This window comes from Castor canadensis, chromosome 6, assembly GCF_047511655.1.
Source record: "Castor canadensis chromosome 6, mCasCan1.hap1v2, whole genome shotgun sequence".
In the NCBI taxonomy this organism is placed as follows: Eukaryota; Metazoa; Chordata; class Mammalia; order Rodentia; family Castoridae; genus Castor; species Castor canadensis.
This window is the reverse complement of record NC_133391.1, coordinates 25,962,856-25,978,892: the sequence shown is the minus strand read 5'-3', so window position 1 is coordinate 25,978,892 and position 16,037 is coordinate 25,962,856. Positions and strand designations below refer to the sequence as shown.

At 34.2% G+C, this 16,037-nt stretch overlaps 1 long non-coding RNA gene across 1 annotated transcript in view; it reads left to right on the top strand.

Moving 5' to 3' along the window:
• Positions 1–1,001: 1,001 nt before the first annotated feature.
• LOC141423857 (uncharacterized) overlaps positions 1,002–16,037 on the top strand; it is a 28,334-nt gene continuing 13,298 nt past the window's right edge. Inside the window, exon 1 of the long non-coding RNA XR_012448627.1 lies at positions 1,002–1,052. This is a non-coding gene — a long non-coding RNA (uncharacterized lncRNA). The remainder of the gene's footprint in view (positions 1,053–16,037) is intronic.

The window sequence follows — 16,037 nt, the reverse complement described above, 5'->3', positions numbered from 1 at the left end:
GAGTTTGTGTCTGCAGGAGAAGTAAGATTCTTCTTAGTTTTCAAAGAAAATTTAAAGAAAGTGAAGTTTAAAAAATATATATGTTAATGATAAACACATATTTTCATTTCATTAGAGTGCAAAAGTGTTTTGTGTTTTAACATATTATATATTCACAAGCACATATTTATAAATAAATTAATACACAATAATTTATTTTATAAAAGTTATTTTACATTGGAAAAAATTGACCTTCTTGTGAAACACATTCTTAGCTGCTAATCAGATAAAAGTATCTGACCTCAATGTATTGGGAGATGTCACTCATGTGAAAATGATAATCTCATCAGGTAAACACTGCAATGAAGGTATACATAGCGTGGAAGAGAACTCAGATTTTCTGATGGTGCAACTGAGAGCTGAACAGGAGTCAGGTGGTAAACATGTCAGTATTTGTGTAAATGGGAGACAACTTTCCAAGCAGAGAGAAAAGCAAGTGTAAACTTTTATACTGTGTGAACACGCTTTTGATTTCTACTTACCTAGCTAAATGTGAACATTCCTGCCTTTAGACCTCAGCTGTGCAGGATTCGTTCTTTTTGAACACAGATTTCATTTCTGTGCTCCAATGCCCAGTACAGGGGTTGTCATTTGATACACAATAAAGAAGCAATCTGATATAATGGAACAAATATCCAGTTTAAATTTCATATCTGATACTGACTAGTATGACATAGGGTGAGTTATATAATATAGACTCATTTTTGTCATCTACAATGTAGATATGTTAGCTACTTTCTTCATAACTATGACAAAATACATGACATAAACAACTTCAGGGGAGGAAGGATTGATTTAAGTCATTGTTTCAGAGTTTTCAGTCCATCATGGTGGCAAGGGTGTGGAGGAATACAGCAGGTCCATCAGGGCAGTCAGTAAGGAGACAAAATCCTAGTGCTGTGGGCTTTCTTATTTTCCCCTTTTGTTCCATCTAGGCTCTCAACCTATGGAATCATGCTATCCACATCCATGGAAAATCTTTTCTGGAAACACCCTCAGAGACATACCCAGAGGTGGGTGTTTTTTTTTTTTATGACTTTCCTATGTGCTTCTCAATCAAATCAACTTGATGATCAAAATTATCCATTAGAGTGGGGATAATAGTACTGACTTTTGGAAGATGTTATGAGCACTAAATGGTATAATGAAAATTAAGTACTCATTAAAGTGCCAATTGTATACTAAGTATTCAATATGTAATAGCTGCAGGAGAGATTTCTACTTATCTATTAGTAAGGATAGATTGCTCCACAATTACCAGTTGAGCACAGTATTTACTGAAATTATGCTCACACTTCCCAGTCTACCTGGAGTAATAAAAAAGTTCTGGATAGTAAAAACTAGTGTAAAATTGTGTTTCTTTCTGCTCATTGAAATGTGAGCATGGTGCCTGGAAGTTGAGGAGGAATTTGAAATCAGGAGAAAGATGGTGGAGTGTTAAGAAAAGAAGGGCGTGGACCCTTCATTCCATGGTTCACCTGAGTAGTTCTGGAGCACTTACTTCTGAACTTATTGCATGACAGAACAAAGCTGTGCTAATCTGTCTTTTCTGACATGAAAACAGCACAGTGGTGACCATAAGGAACAGTAGTATTGGCAGCAATTGAAAGTTCAAGTTCATAGGATTCTGAAGAGTACAGTACATCTGGGTAACTGGATTTGCAAAGGCTAGAGTGAGGTAAGGAAAGAGGGAGAGAGTCAAATGAGGACTGGTCACTCATGTTAAGGACTGTGGATTTTAACTGTTGATTCATTTTTAGCAGAAGTGTGAGATGATTAGATTTCATTTTAGATACCTCACTCTGCCCAGGGATGAAAAAGATTAATAGGTGTTTTGATCTAGGATGGGGAGATTGGATTCAGGGAGTATAGATGAAGTCATACATAAGGCAGAAGCTGATGACTAACTAGAGACAGTGGGACATAGGCATGGATCTGAGCAGGACATCCCAGATGAGTTTAAAAAAAAACACTGTGGCCATTTGGACCCCAAGGACAAGTAAAGCAAAGGACACAAGAACAGTGTGCAGCTTCTGAGTTTGGCAATTATAGGCATTGTGTGTCAGAGATGGAAAATTATTTCTGCTTTGGAAATGACAAGTGATGGGCCCGAACAACACTCCTTTTAAGATGTCTAGCAGGCATGTATGCATTCATACTCCTCCTCATCCTCATTATGGCCAAACCAAATTATTAGGGGACTCTTGAGTGAATCTCTTGGATATATATAAGAAATAGAAATGTTTTCTAGAGACTTGTGCCATCATTATTTTTCTAGCACTACTTATAGTATGTTTGATTTGTTTTGGAAAGATAACATGCAACAATAACAGAATATACTATACTGTCAACATGCCTAGCATTGACTTATTTTATTCAGAGTTTTATTTCGTTAGAGAAAGGATTTCCATCTTTTGTACATATTAGCAATGTAATCTTGGGCAAAACACTTCATTTTCTCATCTGTAAAATATACATTTTGATGCCTACAGTAGTAAAGATATGAGTAAAACTCATTAAAATGTCTAATAAACTGCAAATCACCTATATACATTTGTAATATGATGTTTACCAAGTCATTTTAAGTATGTTTGTCATTTAAAAAATTTTATTGGAGTATATTAATTATACAAAGGATTTCATTGTGATATTTCCATTTATGCACATAATGTGATTTGTCACATTCTTTCCTGTTACCCTTTCTGATCCCCTTCCCCCTTTAGTTTTTGCAAATGTAAAATATTTCATGATTCTATTTTCACATGAGTAAAACGTATTTCAATCATATAAACTCATCCTCACCCGACCTTTGCAATCCCCCTCTCACTAGTCCTTCCCTGTACTAAACAGTCCCCTTTTTACAACCATATCATTTTGTTTAAGGTGCAGATTCTACATATAAAAGGATATATGTGATATTTATCTTTCTGAGTCTGGCTTATTTAACTTAATATGATGATCTCCAGTTCACTGTATTTTCCTGCAAAAACCCACAATTTTGTTCTGCTTTATAGTTGAATAACACTCTATTGTGTATATATACCACATTCTCCTTATTTATTCATTGGTTGGTGGGCACCTAGGCTGATTCCTTGTTTTTGCTATTGTGAATAGTGCTGCTATAAACATAGTGTGTGAGTATCTTTAGTGTGTATTTGCTCACCTTATTCAGACATGTGCCCAGGAGTGGTATAACTGGATCATGTGGTATTTTAGTTTTTTGAGGAACCTCCATACCGATTTCCATAGTGGCTACACTAATTTACAACAAAACTATGCTTATTAATGATTACTTATAACTTGAGATCAACAGCGTTTTCTTGCCATTTATGTAATTGGGCTACATGATTTTCCCAAAGAGCCCTCCAGAACTAATAACTTACACTTTGGAAATACCACATTGAAGAGTTATATAGTTAATTTGTTCAGAGATTAAAATTAAGTATCAGACACATCTCCAGTTACTTTCATTTCCCTTTCCTCCCTCTTAAGTGTTTGTAGTAAATCATTAAATAACACATTTTGTCTTTAAAAATCCAGTTAATATTTCAACAAAGATTTACATGTTTCGCTGGCATTTTGGTGGCTGCTTCTTAAGTTTATGGAGGTTAGAATTCAAGATGAAATTATTGCATATAGTAAACAACTGTATTATTCATCATTTTATTACATATTATCAGTAGCTTATTAGCCATTAATATGTCAGAATTCATCTCTTACTTAGAAATCCAACTTGTATGTAGCTTTAGAGTGACCTTTAGCCTAATACAGATTACTCAAAAAATCTAATCCAAGTCAACAGGAACAATAAAGAAAATCAGCACCAATGTACAACTAATAAATACATGACTCTTGCCATGTTAACAAAATGCAAAATATAAAAATCATAAAGAAAAATTTATTGGTTTTATTTTATAAAACTTAAGCTTCCAGAGGACAAGAATGTTGTCTAATGTGTGTAAAACATTGTGGACTGCTGGCACTTTGATATTAAAATTCAATATTTACAAGTGGAACATAATTTACTGAGCCATTCCAATGCAAAAGCAAATGGAATGCATCGAATATCTTGGGATTACTGAAATGCACTTTGATTTTATGCAACATCTTGTTAACTTTATCTCTTTTTCATAGCTCTTTTCCATTAGAGGGAGGGCAAGGGGAAAATTGGATCAAGGTCTTGGTTTTTAATACTAGGCATCAACACTATGAAAAAAAATCAAAGAGACATTAATAAACTAAATATTACCTCCCACTGCTCTCTGGCTACAAGGCACACACAGTTCTTTTCAGTTGACTCCTAAGAGGGCCTTCAATAAAGTAAAACTGTGAGTTTGACGTTTCTCAAGCTCACTGCCAGAAAATTCTAAATTGAGTCCCAGTTGTCCTTTAGATTAATCCATTGGAGAGAACAGAATCTGAACACAGTGTTTTATAACTTTTTAAAAAAATCACTTAGTCTAAATTTAGGTTTGGCTATATGTATATATATATAATTTTACATGTAGATACATATATATACAAATTTGTATATATGCATATATATGTATATGTACAAATATACAAATGTATATGTGTATGCATATATATAAATATATCCCTAATTACAAAATTCTCCTCTTGCTTCAATGACATGTAGCATGGTTGTTAAAAAAAATCTAGGTAAAGTATGTCTAATCTGTAAGAGCAAATTTTCTGTGAATAATAGGAACCCAATGTTTATTAAAAAGTATATTTCAACCATAATATATTTTTTAAAAAGTCAGATTTCAGAAATTGACCCATTTCTTCTACTAAAATCATGAAACAGAGCAGAAAACATCTCATAATTGCTTAGCTATTTGTGTTATCTCTGGGGGAAAAATAGTACTTTTCATGAAAATTTCCTCAATGAGTCTTGGTGTTTTGTTTGAGTTCTTCATTCTCACAACACACAAGAAGGCACATTTTAAAATCAAAAGATGCTAGTAATTTCCATATTTGCTTTCTGATCTTTTCCAACACACTATGGGAACAGCACTTGAGGAGGGACACCATCAAGCCATCAGTGGCTAAGAATTTGGTGGGCTCATCCCTGAATACGTACATTACACCTAGTGAGTCCTATTGATAGAAACTGAATGGAATTGCACTTCCAGGCTTTTCAAGAGCTTATTTGGAGTTTCACATGAGACTTTATTAAAAATAGCACAGCTTTCAAAAACCTTTTAAGGCCCTGCATGCTTTTTAAAAATCTAATAAATATGGATGGCTGATTAAGGAATGTATTTTATATACTATATGTTAATGCTGTTTTTTTCTCTTCATTTTGCATCTTTCTTTTCCCTTGCCTTCTCTGAGAGTCTCAAGTAATAAACTGACTTTCTTTTTTTATGAGGATCTACCATTTTCTAAATCACAAATTCTTTCATAGTAATGGCAATTGTAGTCTAACCTTGGTCCTACTCTAACCATAAATAAATAGCAGCTTTCCCAAAACAGTCAAATTCATTTCCCCAAAGTTAATTTCAAATCCCTAATAAAACAGATAATATCCCCACTTTACAGAGTAGAAAGTGAGCCTCAGAGAGAATTAGGAAGTTGCCTAATATCACAAATCTGATAAGTGGCAAGGTCAATATGTAAAATAGGGCTTTTGATTGTTTTGACTGTTATGGGATGTGGTACCCTATATCACTTCCTTCAATCCTGACTTGATTGTGTGAGTTTTATATTTTCACTCCAAAGTTGAATTCCCCTCTACACAGGAGCAAAGTTGACCAATGAAGTGTTTTTGTTGTGCAACCCTGATGGTACCTAAAAGTGGAGTAATTGATAGGGATTTTGACTACCCCCTGAGTGTTTTATTTCAGGCTCTAAAAACAAATTCTCCCCAAATAATAATTCCTGAAGATCTGACATCATTATTTACTGTAACTGCCATTTCCAAGTTTTAAAGTTTATAAAAAGAAAATTCCTTGGAAAACTATTGTCTTTAGAAAACATTTGTTTTTGTCTTTAACTCAGGAAACGTTAGCAGAAAATAGGAGTCTGTAATTTGTCTTGGGCAGATAGTCCCTGAGGTGCTTGGAAACCTATATTCTGGCAGTCCAGAGGGAGCCCATGCAGGCTCCCCAGTAGGGTTCAAGGCCTGATTACTAAAAGTGGCTTTCCTGTGGAGGGGCAATGGGAGCCCAGGAAGGAAGATTTCTCAGTTTTTCTGTTTATTATAGGGCTGTGGAGGCTGTTTCTTCAAAGTCTTAAAATGTCTACATAGGCGATGGACTAATTGTCTTAGAAAGCACTGAAACACAAACTTTACTATAATCCTTGATGATTTCTTCTTAACTGAAGATAATCAGGGATGATTTCCAAAGTGCTTCTGCTGTGGTCTTTTCTTCTCCTCAGTGTCTCTTCTCTTTTTCTACCAATGTGAAGAAGAGGCTCAATCATTCTCATCACTGTGTTACAGGCAAAAAGCAATGTATTTTTCCAGATCTCATCTGTTCAGACCCTCTCAGAAGATATACTCTTCACCTTTTGTTTTTATTTTATTTCATTTTGTTAAATACTATAGTTTCTTTTTTCCTTTCTTTCTTTCTGCTTCATATTTGTAGTGCTGGGGATGGAACCCAGGGCCATCTGCAGGCTAGGCAAGTGCTCTACCACTGGCCTACATCCCTACCCTATTGTCTAGTTTTTAATGTTCCTATAAATGTGGGTTCCAAAATCATAAAGTTTGTTTCACTTATATTCCATAGAAAAGTGATTATCTTTTAAAGAAATATTCTTTATAGATCACTATTTGGTAAACTAATAAATGTGGTTTAAACTAAAAGTTTATATTTTCCTGTTTAAAACAAAGCAAGAAAAAGAAAACTTAAATATTAGTCCTTTAAAAAGAGAAACGTTTTTGTAATTTTAGAAGCAATAGAACAACTCCTATAGAAAAATCCAAATTGCATAAGTTAGGATTTATGACTCAGTAAATTCTTTTCATAAATAGAATGAGCGTTTATTCAGAAAAGGCAATTAGTTTATTCTAAAATGAAAGGAATTAGCCATGAGTATATATATATAATTTGTTAAGTGATTCTTTATAGGTCACCCAAAAGTAGTTTAAAAGACCTTTCTGGAGAAAGATTTTTTTTTAAGATAGACTTTTTCATTCTGTGGTGACCCGGTCTCATGTGGTTGCAGAATTCATACCTCTTATGTCTTTGGCTATATCCATGGGATAAAAGGATGGTTTCTACATCTTACAAGGGATGCTCCATTAAATGCTTTACTGCCTCACAGAGGGACAATTGTATAAAGCAGGATGGTAACCTAATCTTTGGAAGATTGGACCTTGTTATCTGTTTTACAAAGGCCCTTTTGAAAATTATTTTGGTCAATTCTTTGTCCTTATTAGGTCACTGAATAAAAGGGTAACATCCTCTTGCTGTGCACATTTCTCATTATAAATGAAGGGTTTATGTAGATGACTATTTCATTAGAAGGATATACTAAAATGTGTTAAAATTTATTGATAAATTACTTTTCTAACTAGTTAAATTTAATTGTATTAAATTATTTTTATTTCCTGTTCTATTCCAGTATCATTTTTTTCACTGAGACCAATAAGAAAAGTAAAACTGTGTTAGCTATGTCATATCAGATAAATTTCTTCTAACTTTTTTTTGAACAACAAAAAGCCTTGCTAACATGTACCAATTTCAGAGACAATTGGAGAGAAACTTTTGAATTTGTGAAATATATGAATTATGGAATAATTTCAAAGACAGCACAATACCAAAAGCCATGGTGTACTCTAGAGAGAACAATGAGCAAATATCTGTATAATTTTATCAGGTATACTAGAAACAATGTAACCAGCAGAAATATTGCATTTATGCATACTAATAAAAACTGCATTTAAAACACAAGATTTCTCAACTTTTCTATTCCCGTTATTTCTCTAGTTTCTACATTATATCATCAGCTACTGGCAAATAAAATTTATAGGGAAAAGTCATAAAAATTAGGAAAGTATTTTACTTTTTCTGGGTATCGGAAAATTAAGAAACAATTATTTCAATTTTATGTCAGACTAATTCACTTCACTTCACTTCTTAGAAAATTTGTATCTCATGCCAGTATAGATTTAAAAGAATGAGGTCAAAAGTTAGTTATATTTATGTTGTAAAGTAGAAACTCCTTTGTGGATGAGATTTAAAGTATAGATAAAGAGAACCAGGAAATGTCTGAAGAATAGTCATTATGTTTACCTGAATGCTCACAGTTTAATTATAATATCTCAATATATCCATCCAATTATCCAGCAAGGTGGGCATTAGGGAAAAACATTTACAGTTAGGTAAACTGAGACACAAATAAATAAAAAAAATTTTTAAAGGTCACTCAAACACTAAGTGGCAGAAAGAGAATTTGAACAGATTTCAGGTAGGAAAAATGTGAAGATTGGCATATATTTTATAGGCAAAATAGAATTGATGGTGTTTCAAACAGGTAGAACTAAAAATTATTTATGGGCTGCATAAGTGAGAATTCCAGTGAATTTCCAAAATATCTGTTTAAAATCTCCCCACTGAAAACCTTCCTAACTGTAGTTGACAAAAAAAGATCCTTAGAGGTCTGGTGACACTATTAATGAAATGTTAACTGCTCATTCTCTGCTTCTAGCAGGTCAATTCATTTCCCATCTGAAACTGAATAGTTCGCCATTAAGTCTGGGATCAGACTTTTAGATTCTGGTTATCTTCTTAGTGTGGAGTTGTTGAAATGGCAATACTGTAGATTGGAACCACCACCCTGCTTTATATATTTCCTTTACCTATGATAATTTTAAAAGCAGGCAATAAGAGACACATTAAATTTTGAATAGAGGGAAAAAAGGAATTCGTTTCTTAGTTGCTTGGAATTCATTTGGGTGGCCAGTTAAAAACTTCCTTGATGTTATTCTTTTAACCCAGGTACTCACTAACAGACTATGTTCTGACAAAGACTTAATATAGCAATTAAAGTTGATTAAAATTTAAAGTGTTCCTTGTTATATTAAATTTTTTCATGGGTAGAAATACACTTTGAAGAGGCCATACAATGTTTGGATGAGCAAGTATATGTCACTCCATTACATTTCTGCATATCAAAAATAATCTTGGATTTTTTGTCCTTGGGATTTGAAATTAAATATGCAAATGAAAATGAAATTAGAGAAAGAAAATGGTAGGGATTACACAGTGACAAGAAAACTCTGCTTTTGGTCCAGTTGTCTAGAGATGAGTCTTAGGTCTCCGCTCTAGCTCCAGAGCAGTACTGAGTATGTGAAGCTTTTGAGATTCTACCAGCATCATATGAGTATAGGAAAGACAATTGTGTGGACACCCATATCATCAGAAGAATGCTTGCTGCCGTGACAAATAAATCCAGTGGCTCAGACATGATCAAAGCTTGTTTCTCGCTCATGAGAAATCAAAAGAGTTATTCTTTGCAAGTATTCAGCTCTCTTCCTAAGTAACAGTGCAGAGAACTGGGTTTTTTTCTTACTATGATTCATCTAATGTCAACCAGGTTCACTATACTGGTTTGTATTAAGTCAGCTGAAGGAGAAAATGTGGAGAAAAAATACTTGCTCAGGAAGGCTCCTAGCTTGGAAGTCATGCTTACCACTTTGAAATTAATTCCATTGGAATGAGCTCTCCACCCATATGTCAAGGAACCAAGAAATATAAGCAAGCCCTAACTAAACTGAACTTCCCAGCAGCAACCAAGAGACTATATGAACAGGGTAATCAAATTGTTTGGTGCTGGTTGATTGCATTTTAAGTGTTCTGATTATGAACACACTGTGACCCCAGAGGAATATTTCTAACAGGGTGATGCAGGCTACAGCTGGCTTCTAACTAAAAACTTCATCATGAACACATTGAAGGGCGGGCTGCAGGAGGTCCCAAAAGGTGATAATTGGCCACGCAGACACTCCTCCTTCCCAGGAAATGTCTGTTTGCACCTGAGAGACATCTCTGCCCTTGGGTAATACAAAAAAAGGCTATACAAACCCACAGGACATGGGACTACCGGTTTCCAGTCCTGCTGCATGCCCCCATGCAGCCTTTCTCTTCTCTTCTCTACAAATAAAATCTTTTTCACCTCTGTTGCTCGAGTCTACCTCTGCTTTCAATCTCAGAGCGGACCCAAGAACCTTCAACAGCTGAAAATTCCTGGCTGTCATCTGTGTATCAATATGTTAATCAAATTTCAGATAGCTTGAAGTTGAGAGGAAGAGCACAGACATTGATGAAAGTTCCATGATACTTCCAAAATCTTAGAAGATATGAATGAAGGGTCAAATTGGGGATGAAATTGCCAGGAATAAATATCAATTCCTGCTGTTAGGTTTACATATTCAAGCAGAACAATTTATTATTTAGCAAATACTTATCTATCTTCTTTTAGTTTCAGGTATGTTCCAGGATAAGTATAGAACACAAGAAATAAGGGCTAACAGCAAAACAAAGGAGAAATAAAAGGTCAGTCTTAGTTGATTGAAAAATGAATATAATCCTATTGTCATAGGATCTGTCCTGTTTCTCATCTCCCTGTGTGTGCACATGTGTGTATACATGTACATATACGGCCTAGGTTAAATCAGAAGATTTTAAATATGTAGAAAATCCTATATTCTTTGTTTTTCAGATATTTGTCTTGGGTTCTTGGTATAACAATTTTAGGAGAAAAATTGTTCTTGAGAGAACAATTAAGAAAAATAACAAATCTGGATTATTTCTATGAGAGTGTGACTAAGATGAAGTCATTCTATGTATTCACTCAGTCACTTATTTATTTATGACTAAGTTTCTATTAGTTTCTTTTCAAGGAAGTATGTTATGTGTATGAATAACTGTAGTATAAGGTGAATCACGAGCAATGAATATGAGAAAAGTGAGACACTTATTTCAGCAAAAGAGACAAAAATGAGATTTGTAGGATGGGAGATAGTTTGAGTTGTCCTTTAAAGCAGATAAACTGGTACATAGTCAAAAAGGAAGAGAGTTGGAATTGTATTCCAAGGAAGAAAAAAAACCTTGAAAACAGAGATGTCAGAACTGTAAACTATGTTTAGCTGCAGCTTGAATAGCTTGAGGGATACAATAGGGGAGAAGGCTGTCAAATTACTTTGAGATAAAATTGTGGGCGATCATTGATTCGGGTTGAAATGTTTGAATTGTTTTCAAGAGACAGGAAATCAACACATATTTATTAAATTCTTGTTATGTACAGCAATGGCCATATAAGCTATAAAAGTTTTACATATGTTCATATGAGGAACAAAACACCACCACCACCACCACAAAGACCTGAAGGCATTTAACCAACAGCAGAGAAATTTTATGGTCTGAAGGACTGTCATGGTGAGGAGGAATTGACCTTAACCTTACTCTATTCATCTTCTTTTAAAACTCCTATTCCATACTATTCAATACACTGAACAAGAAAAAAGAGAAATCGAAGGAAGGTTATTTTAGAAGCATGGGTCTCATTAAAGGGAAAAAAAATGCATTAGGTGTATAAGAAATTCACTTCAAAGTATTTAAAAGTAAATCTACGACCATTTGCATAGGAAATGTAGAGGGATTAAATCATATGGTACAAAGTGAGAACAGGATTGCTAATGTCTCAGTTCTAATACAGAAGAACTGCAATTTCATAAAATATTAAAATCATATCTTTAGTAAATTTAAATTTTCCTTCAAATTTAGCATTTATTCTATAAAAATGATTGATTGAATATTAGCTATGAACTGAGAGAAGTATCTTTAAAGAGTTAATAGGAATATGAATGAAGACCTTTATGGACTGTTTATGTGTTAACTTTCCAATATGAATTTAAAAATATCAATAATTATAAAACAAAACAGAAATATAGTATTCAAACCTAAGCTATACAGGACATTTTTATAGGGTAGAAAACAAACAGTCACCTTATTACAAATTTACTCAAGAAACAAATGTTTGGAATCATTTCATCGAACCATTCTTATTTTCATTCTAGCTCATTCATTGTTACTCCAAATCAAGACAAGCTTCACATGGCTCCTAAGTAGACACCTTAAAACTGGCCCCAGCTTATAAGACCAATTTTGAAATCTTCATTGTATTATTGAAGGAGCTCTATAACTGGAGATTTTTGTCTATCAAGTATTCTGTCAAGCAAATATTATTCCCTCAAACCCTCAAACATAAAATTCTCCTCTCACATCAAGGCTGCCCAACATTCATACATTTTTGCCTCTCAACGTATTCTTGGAATTTTTGTCCTCTTATTTCATAACTACAAGAATCTGCTCATCTTGGGCTGAGGGTGTGGCTCAGTGGTAGAGCACTGGCCTAGCATGCATGACATCCATGGCTCAATTCCCAGCACCACAAACCAAACAAAACATAATAAAAATGTACTGGACTGTAAATTTTCCCAGTCTTCCCAACTACTCTTATTTAGGCCAACTTTATCTGTCATAGACCTTGGTGCAGTAATTATTATTCATACTCAATACCTTGCATTTAATCATACCTAGACTTATGCCATTTTATTTGTTCCATATTGCTTTATTTTTCTTTCCACTGAAAATATATGATCTATAAGGACAGATGACACCTTACACATTAACTTTTCATTCCCTGGGATATGTAGATTGGTTTAAGGAGTTAAGGAAGTGACTTAGGAGTACTTATGAAGTAGAATTAGGTCAATTGGACTTTAATAAGGTCTCTAATATTTTTCATTTGAAAATAAATATTATCATCAAAAATTATTTTTATTACCAAGTTATTCAAACTAAAACACAGTTCAAGTTTTTTATTTGATATGTATATCAAATAATACAATATGCATGTATAATTTAGCTGTCATCACTGTTGCCTTACTGTATTCTTGCTTTTGTAGTAGATTACCTCATAGAATACTAGGATTTGTAAGAGGGAAGAAGGATGGGAATGTATTCCAAAAAAAGTGTATGATATATAAGTGATGTATATATAATATCAGGTATTTAATTTTTGAATATATTAGTAACATTCTCACTTATTTTATTTACACCTATAAAAACTACCAAAGAAATTGTTTTTCATGGATCTATCTAAAAATTGAATGTTAAACCTTTGTTCAGGTGTATCAAAAAAAGCTTTAAAATCATATAATGCAAGTCAATAGTTTGGCTCTGATAACTGAACTTAAGCTTCCATGACTTAAAACTCCCTGGCATTACATGAGAGCTATTTCAAACTTAATAGCAAGAGACTCGAACATCACTTTAACAACCTTGTTTCCTGAGAACAACAAGGTACTTACTGTATAGTAGTTTTTCAAAAGATGTATTTGTTGAGTGAGTAGTGTTTATTATTGCCATGATCATTGCAATTGATCTGTTAGATCATATTCTCTTTTCTTCCATTGGTTATTTGTCTTTCTCTTATTGGTTTTCTATTTGTTTCCCTATCAGAAAAATCTAAAACCTCCTTGTGGAAAGGTTTTGTGACTACCTTCAAAATCAAATTCTTAGTACATTCTTTGTACATTTCTTATAAATGTGACTGGATGGAGGATTCCTTGAAGACAATGACATAGATGTCATTCATTTTTTGCAGTTCCAGCTCCTAGTCTAGAATAAGGCATTAACTGGAGCCTCGTAATGGTATGGAGTGAAATAAATATTAAACAAGTCTCTATTTTCCCAACATTATCAATGAGAAGTAATAATGGATGGTGTGTCTATTTTACAATAGAAATATGATATTGTGGAAGGTGTAACCCCAAATATTATAATTCTTATCAGAAGATACATTGGACTGAGAGAAGATTTTACATTAAAATCCTGGCTCTGACACTACAAGCTATGTGACACTGGGTGAGTTACCTAACTTGTAGTTTCTCCAATTGTAAAATAAGGACAAGAACACCAACTTCATAGAATGCTTACAAACATCAAAGAAGGTAATGCATATAAAGCTTGTCACACACTTACAGTTTACTAAACCATAGTTATTTTTACTAGTGTTTAGTTCCTATAAAACAGACTCAAAGTGCAGAAAAAACATAGCATTTGAATTCATTCATGTACCAGTCACCTATAATCTGCGTATTTTCTCTACCCTCAGTGATGGAATTTGACCAAAAGATCCTTATCTCAGCTTTTTCAGGTTCTAATCTCTGTCTTGAAACATGCTAGTAGTAACATGATCAAACAACTTATTAAGCAACTAACATAAGTCAACCATTATTTTAAACACATTTTACCCATAGTCCCATGAACTTTTTCAACATGCTATGAGAGAAGCCCTATAATTCCAATTTTGGAGGTCATGATGCTTATCATTTTCTCATAACATATTATAGTTTTCCTCTTAGCCTACATGACATATACATATTTATTTAAGTAATTTTTGTGGTTTACAAAAGGCTTTTGTACTGTGACACAGGTTACTCCAGAGGCACCTGCACACCCATGTTTATTGTGGAACTATTCACAATAGCCAAGTTATGGAAACAGCCAAGATGCCCCACCACCGACGAATGGATTAAGAAAATGTGGTATCTTTACCATATGGAAATTTTATGCAGCCATGAAGAAGAATGAAATGTTATCATTCGCTGGTAAATGGATGGAATTGGAGAACATCATTCTGAGTGAGGTTAGCCTGGCCCAAAAGACCAGAAATCATATGTTCTCCCTCATATGTGGACATTAGATCAAGGGCAAACACAACAATGGGATTGGACTTTGAGCACACGATAAAAGTGAGAGCACACAAGGGAGGGGTGAGGATAGGTAAGACAACTAAAAAATTAGCTAGCATTTGTTGCCCTTAATGCAGAGAAACTAAAGCAGATACCTTAAAAGCAACTGAGGCCAATAGGAAAAGGGGACCAGGAACTAGAGAAAAGGTTAGATCAAAAAGAATTAACCTAGAAGTTAACACCCACGCACAGGAAATCAATGTGAGTCAACTCCCTGTATAGCTATCCTTATCTCAACCAGCAAAAACCCTTGTTCCTTCCTATTATTGCTTATACTCTCTCTACAACAAAATTCGAAATAAGGGCAAAATAGTTTCTGCTGGGTATTGAGGGTGTGGGGGGGAGAGAGAGGGGGCGGAGTGGGTGGTAAGGGAGGGGGGTGGGGGCAGGGGGGAGAAATGACCCAAGCCTTGTATGCACATATGAGTAATAAAATAAAAAAAATAAATAAAAGGCTTTTGTTTCACCATTAATGTCTAATATTAAGTGTGTATACACCACAGCTTACTATTTTTGTTTTTAAAATTACCATATCCCTAAAGTCTGCACAGTTGTTAGTATTAATCACTGAATTTTTGTTGAGCTAATGAATGAAAGAATAATATATCCAAGATGGTACAATACTACAGGGGTTGAAGACAGGTTCTAATCCAGAGCTGTCCGATTGTGGAGCCTGTGCTCTTCACTATACACTGATTCTTTATCTTAAATTTGATGGTTTAAGATGTACCCGTACTTTACCTATCTCTCTGAGAGAGGTACCTGGCCTAGTAGTAGTAGATTTTCTAACCTACCTCCCTGGCCATTACCTCTCAATTTGCTATGTAGGCCTTTTTCTACTCTTCTGATACCTTACTTTCATTGGAGTTTCTCCAGCGTCTGGTCCCAGTTTCATTTTAGTCATTATCATACCTCATCAAGATCCCTGGATTCATTTACCACCCACATTCTGATGACTTTCCATGTGGATTTGTAGCCCTGACTTGTCTTTAAGACCCTGTATTTCTATATTTTACATATTAGACGTCTTTATTTGATGCTTCATTTCTTGTCAGCCTGTATGCAATTGTATTATGTGTCCCTGAAAACTTTCATCATTCCTTGCTGTCTACTTTTATGAATGGTCCCACACGATCCAGAAGCTTTTCTTCTTACTAAGAATATTTCCATTTCTCAGTGCCATTTCTTTAGTTCAGCTACTTGTTATTTCTCTCAGAGTTAA